Here is a 6,000-nt window from a genome sequence, read left to right as displayed (position 1 = left end):
TCACTATTGCCAATAGAAACTGATGATTTGGTCCCAAACTTGTATCTAATCTTAGGACGAAAATCCTAAATTCTTAGTTCTCAGAAGTAGGGATTTTCATTCAAACTTTAGAAGAAAAAGAAATCCATTTTCCTGGAAGTCTTTGAAACTGAACTGTAAATGCCCAGAGTGTGTAAGAGTTATTAACCTGCTAGTTTCACTCAATTTGGATTCTAAATTGCCCACTGTTGAGTGTGTCATGACCTCATCATTTCTTTCAATGTTTCTATCTAGTCCTTTTCTTCAGACAACAGTTTCTTATTTGTTGCTCTCAGCTACAATCTTTTCATTCTTCTAAGTTTCCATGTGCCCTCCCTCACTGCTTATTTGAGCAAACAGGAATAGTCCTTACCACTTGGTGTTCTCTGCTGCCCTTAGACACATCCTGAGACCCCTTACACACACTTGAGCTCTGGGGCATAGCTAAGTGATAAAGTGGTTATAAATCAAGGTGGTCTGGCATAACTTTCTGCAAAGGAGAAATCAAAGCTTTTATTATAGTATATCAAGTTGATGTAAAGGGCAGTACAATTTCGAATCATCACCCAAACCTACGATGGACCTATATCCTAAAATTAAGATGCAGTGCCCTGGGCCCTCTTTGTGCTCCTGCAGTTGTGCTGGTAAAGAAGACATCATCATTATTTAAAAATACTTTCTGAATATATTTGTTAAAATATGATAGAAACTAATTTGGTTTTAACATCGGAAAGCACAAAGGTAAGTATTTTAGAAAAATAATGGAATTGATGATAGAAGGCAGATAAAATGATAATAATACTGTCAAATATAAGTATGTATGATAACTTTGAGAGGTTACTCATGAGATTTTGTAAATCTATTCAGAAAAACTTTACATACACTACCTATACTAATTTAGAAAAATTATGTCAAAGCATAGATTTTATGCAAGTTAAATTTAATATTTATAATTAACACAGTTTCTATTTTTTTTTAAATTTAGCTAATTTATTTCTTTGGGCCTTTCTAGAAGCATTTGGCCCTCAATATGTCTTCTCAGGCATACTAGTGAGCACACTAATCTTTCTAGCTAAGACACTCAAGTATGAGAAAGCTCTTCGCTAGTGTGTTAACAAGAAAAATATTGACTGGAAAAATTTTTTTCAGGCTTAGTGAAAAATAATGGATACAAATAAGTAAGAAATAACATTCTAGAACTAAAAATACAATACCTGAAATTAAAAAAAATATTATATAAGTAAGTATTTTTAAAAATTGTAAGACATGCATAAATTTTGCTCCAACAAATCAGTTCTTTATATATTTTGAATATTAACCCTTTAGCAGCTGTATTGTTGGCAAATAACTTCTTCCTTTTAGTAGATTGTATTTTTGTATTGTTATGGTTTTCTTTGCTGGGCAAAACCTTTTAGTTTTTTTGTTTTGTTTTTGTCATTTTTGCTCTATCCCTACACCTCCCCAGCCCTCCCAACCCCAGCCCCTACCTCAATAGTGGTCAGCTTGCTCTTTATATATGAGTCTATATTTTGCTTATTACTTCATTTTGTTCATGATATTTCACATTAAATCATATAGTACTTATCTTTCTCTGACGGGTTTATTTCACTTAACATAATAATTTCCAGGTCCATACATACTGTCACAAAAGGTAAAATTTCTTTTCTTTTTTGCCTGACTAGGCAGTGGTGCAGTGGATAGAGCATCGGACTGGGATGCGGAGGACTCACGTTTGAGACCCCAAGGTCGCCAGCTTGAGCATGGGCTCATCTGGTTTGAGCAAAGCTCACCAGCTTGGACCGAAAGTCCCTGGCTCAAGCAAGGGGTTACTCAATCTGCTGAAGGCCCATGGTCGAGGCACATATGAGAAAGCAATCAATGAACAACTAAGGTGTCGCAAAAAAACAACAACAACCTAATGATTGATGCTTCTCATCTTTCTCCATTCCTGTCTGTCTGTCCCTATCTATCCCTCTCTCTGTCTTAAAAAAAAAAAAAAAAAAAGATTTCCTTCCTTTTAATGGCCACATAGTATTCCATTGTGTAAATGTACCATAGCGTTTTTTAACTGCTCATCTACTGATGGGCATGTAGGCTGTTAATAGATATTGGCTATTGTAAATAATGTTGCAATAACCATAGGGGTGTATATATTCTTTAGAACTGGTGTTTTGAAATTCTTAGGACATATTCCCAGAAGTGGGGTCACTTGGTCAAAAGGCAGATTTATTTTTAATTTTTTGAGATAACTCTATACATACTGCTTTCCACAGTGGCTGCACCAATCTGCATTCCCAGGAACAATGCATGAAGGTTCCCTTTTCTCTGTACCCTTGCCAACAATTGTTGGTCATTGATTAATTGGTAATTGCCATTCTGACAGATATGAGGTGATATCTCATTGTAGTTTTAATTTGCATTTATCTGATGTTTAGTGATGTTGAGCATCTTTTCATATGTCTATTGGCCATCTCTTTATCTTCTTCTGAAAAATGTCTATTCAGGTTCTTGCCCATTTTTAATTAGACTGTTTGAGGGTTATTTTGTTGAATTTTATCAGTTCTTTATAAATTTTGGATATTAACCCTTTATGAGATGTATTGGTAAATATGTTCTTATTCCATGGGTTATGGTTTCATTTGTTGATGGTGTCTTTTGTTGAACAAAAACTTTTAGTTTAATTTAGTCCTATTTGTTTATCTTTTCTCTCAGTTCCCTTGCCCACAGAAATATATTAGAAAAAGTGAGAATGTCCAAGATGTTACTGCATATGTTTTCCCAAAAAAAAACCCCAAAACAAAAATTATGGACAGGGTCAACTGAGTGTTGATCACCAGGATAAGGGAGGTGAAGCAGGCTATGGGGGCATAAATGGTGATCGATGAAGACTTGACTTAAAGGGATGAGCACACAACATGGTGCACAGACATGTATTGTAGAATTGGGCACCTGAAACCTGTAAAATTATGTTATCTAGTGTTACCTCAATAAATTCAATAATAAAAAAATAATAAAAATAAAATATACCTTTTAGTTTGATGTAGTGTTATTTGCTTATTTTTTCTTTTGTCTTTACCTTGTCTGAGGATATATATTAAAAAATGTATTATTAAGAACAATGTCAGAGTGTATACTGTCTATGTTTTCTTCCAGAAGTTTTATGGTTTGGGGTCTTACATTTAAGTCTTTAATTCATTTGAGTTTAGTATTTTTTTTTTTCCTGAAGCTGGAAACAGGGAGAGACAGTCAGACAGACTCCCGCATGCGCCCGACCGGGATCCACCCAGCACGCCCACCATGGGGCGATGCTCTGCCCACCAGGGGGCGATGCTCTGCCCATCCTGGGCGTCGCCATGTTGCGACCAGAACCACTCTAGCACCTGGGGCAGAGGCCACAGAGCCATCCCCAGAGCCTGGGCCATCTTTGCTCCAATGGAGCCTTGGCTGCGGGAGGGGAAGAGAGAGACAGAGAGGAAGGCGCGGCGGAGGGGTGGAGAAGCAAATGGGCGCTTCTCCTATGTGCCCTGGCCGGGAATCGAACCCGGGTCCTCCACACGCTAGGCCGACGCTCTACCGCTGAGCCAACCAGCCAGGGCTGAGTTTAGTATTTTATAGGGTATAAAAAGTGGTCACTTTATTTTTGTGCATATATCTGTTCAGTTTTCTTAACACCATTTATTGAAGAAACTATATTTACCTTATTGTATAGTCCTGCCTCATAGATTAATTAAACATACAGTTATGGGTTCATTTCTGTGCTCTTTATTCTGTCCCATTGATCGATGTGTCTGCTTCTATGGCAGTACTATGCTGTTTTTATTATTATGGCCTTGTTTGATATCAGTGGCATGATACCTTCAACTATTTTTTTTTTCTCAAGCTTACGTTGATTATTTGGGGTCTTTTGGGTTTCCATATAAAATTTGAGATTGTTTTAGTTCTGTGAAAAATGCCATTGGTATTTTGATAGAAAATGTATTGAATCTGTAGATTGCTTTGGGTATAATGGATATTTTAATTTTCATATTGAAGGGATGACTTTGTACAGGGTGAAGACAATAGAAGTTAAGAATAGAAGTTGGTAAACTAGGTAGGAGGATACAGTTAATAATTGTGGAGAATAAACTAATGTCTTGAACTAAGAGATTAGTGGCAAAGGAGCTATTATTTTGTAAACCTTTAACTAAAGGTATGATTGGTCAAATCACTAGTGGTTTTTACTTTTGGTTTGTGGACTGGTTAAAAGCTAAATTGCCTTGGTCAAGAAAGTCATGGTTTTCCTGTGTCTGTCATTTTAGCTAGACTAGATTTAGATTGTAGGAGTTCTTGTCTTAAAATTACTGATTTTAGTTCTTGTCATCATGACAGTATCAATAAGCTAGATTCACTTTTTAAACAAGCTTATAAAGTTTTTGTCTGATTTAAGCTCTTTTATTTCAGGACAGGTAGAACTGAGAATTTATAATATTTTTCAAGCAATAAGTTTAGTTGTTTTTTGTAGCAGGGCAGAAGATACACTAAATGAGATACTGCTCTAGAGAGCACTTGGCTCTCTTCAGAGGAAAGCTGTTTTGCAAATGATCATATTTTTACTGTTGGTCTAAGGCAGGGGTTGGGAACCTATGGCTCGCGAGCCAGATGTGGCTCTTTTGATGGCTGCATCTGACTCACAGACAAATCTTTAATAATAAAAAAATAATAACATTAAAAATATAAAACATTCTCATGTATTACAATCTATTCATTTCCTACTACTCATGTTCATGGTTGCAGGTGGCTGGAGCCAATCACAGCTGTCCTCCGGAACAACACCAAACTTTTATTGGATAATGCGTAAGGTACACGGGTCATTGTATGGCTTTCATGGAATTACAATTTAAAATATGTGGCGTTCATGGTTCTCTCAGCCAAAAAGGTTCCCGACCCCTGGTCTAACGTTTTAAGTTGTTTATTCATGTAACCACTCCACTTCACATACTTTTATATGTTTTCTTTTATACAGAGTTATTTCCTCCTTTCTCTCAGACAATCTGAGATTGGTTTTTACCCAATATTTTAATTTTAGTCTGTGTTATTTCTTTGCAGACATGTGTAAGATGTGCCCGCCGAAAAGACATTTGAATATACATGATTTTCTTCTTTTCTTAAAAAAAAAAACTCAATACTTATGCGGTAAATTGAGAATTGATTATTCCCTTTCCAATGAAATTTACAAGAAAATTTCATTAATCTTGTAACATCCTTTATGGATTTATAAAATGATCTAGTTATAAAAATATTGCATTGAAAAACATACTTACTGATTTTAGGCTTTATGTTTATTCTATGAATAATTACCATCATGAGTAACTGTGGCACCGTCAATACAGGCTTCTCTACATACCTGCTTTAATCTCTACTTTCTGTCCTCGTTGCCAAAAAACATCATACAACGCACCTCGAGGGCAGAGATTTGGCGGGACAGAGAACTGTTTTATACGTTCTCATTCACGAGGGCTAACATGATGCGCTCTGTCAGCTGCCATTCTGCATCAGTGTCACAGATTCCCCAGGTTCTTCTGCAAGCTCAGTTCCTCACTGATGACCTCTAAATATTTAGCTTCCTCTGATTCAATTTAAATGTCTCAAATGTAATTTGATGATAGAATTTTGAGGCTGTATTTTACAACCTAGTCGCATTATACTATGCTATAGGATTTTGAGCATTAATTCATGTATTTGTTTACCTACCAAAGAGATATTATTTCAGATCTATGAAATCATGTAACAAGAAGTCCCTTGTAATCTCACAGTCCAATGAGAGATAAAATATTTTATGTATAAAATATATTTCACATTATGTATACATGCATTCAAATATATCAATACATAAGTGGATACCTACATCTATATATAGATTCACAAATTACTGTGTTCAGTAAGTAAGTAATGAAAGATCAGTAATGGGAAGTGGTTGGTCATTGATAATAGGGGACGACATAA

The sequence above is a fragment of the Saccopteryx bilineata genome, chromosome 5 (assembly GCF_036850765.1).
Source record: "Saccopteryx bilineata isolate mSacBil1 chromosome 5, mSacBil1_pri_phased_curated, whole genome shotgun sequence".
NCBI classification, from domain to species: domain Eukaryota; kingdom Metazoa; phylum Chordata; class Mammalia; order Chiroptera; family Emballonuridae; genus Saccopteryx; species Saccopteryx bilineata.
The sequence above is the reverse complement of the archived record's forward strand: the minus strand, read 5'-3'. Positions refer to the sequence as shown.